The following is a 965-nucleotide window of genomic DNA, read 5'->3' on the forward strand; positions in this document are numbered from 1 at the left end:
CCTTCCTCGCCTGTGTTGTGTTTTTTTTTTTTAATGTATGGAATAATAAAGGCCGTGTGATGCTACGGACGGGGTGAGCGGGTGCTGGTGTCACTTTTAATAAAGGATGTAGTTGTTTGGGTTTTTTTAGATGCTCTAGCCTCTATGTGGCTTTGTGTCCTGCTGCCCTCCCCAGGGATGGGTGCTGACCCCAGCCCTAGTGTGGCCCACCCAGACCCCTGCCACGCCCCTTTGCCCACAGCAGCATCCTGTGCCAGCACGGCAGTGGCCATGGCCCTTGGCAGTGGAGGCTCCCCAAGGGTGTCCTTGTCCCCACAGGGTGCACAGACAGAGCACTGAGCCCCCCACCCTGTGCCCTGTGGGGGCAGCACCAGTGGCACCAAATACCTCCATGCTAGGGCAGCCAGAGTCCTGCCCACCTGCACCCTCCTAGGTTGCCACCTTGTGCCCCTGGAGTGGCCATTGCCCCACACGTGGCAGTGCTGGCACAGCAGCCCCCGGCCCCAGCAGGACCCTGGCTTTGGGCAATTCATCTATTAATCAACGGGGCCAAGGAATCTGCTGTGGGGAGGAGGCTGGCGGGGGCTGCACACTCCCCCTGGCTGGGGACAGAGCCCCGGGAAAGCCCCAGCACCCCAGTGTGTCCCACTGGCCCTATGCTCAGCCCTAGCCAGATCTTGACCCTTGCCTGGGGTGGTGGGTGTCTCTGGGGGCCCCTGAGGGCAGCCCTGGGGTGGCACCGAGTGTCCCTGGGGGAAGCCGTGGCACGATGGGTGGCATTAGGGATCCTTGGGGACTTCTCTGTGCTGGAGTTCACCTCCAGCTTTGCCGGGGACAGAGGGATGCTGGAGGGGACAGGGGCTGCAGCACCCCAGGGGACCCACAGACCCTTCTTTCCCATGTTCACCCCCGGCAGGGTTGGGACCCGCGGGGGCCGAGGTGACTGTTCCCCGGGGGGTGCCCCA

General features: G+C 63.0%; 1 protein-coding gene across 1 annotated transcript in view; it reads left to right on the forward strand.

Moving 5' to 3' along the window:
• Window positions 1-965, forward strand: part of CDH3 (cadherin 3, type 1, P-cadherin (placental)) — a 30,626-nt gene that overhangs the window by 3,572 nt on the left and 26,089 nt on the right. The window lies entirely within an intron of this gene.

The sequence above is a fragment of the Chaetura pelagica genome, unplaced genomic scaffold (genome assembly GCF_000747805.2).
Source record: "Chaetura pelagica isolate M959 unplaced genomic scaffold, ChaPel_1.0 scaffold232, whole genome shotgun sequence".
NCBI classification, from domain to species: domain Eukaryota; kingdom Metazoa; phylum Chordata; class Aves; order Apodiformes; family Apodidae; genus Chaetura; species Chaetura pelagica.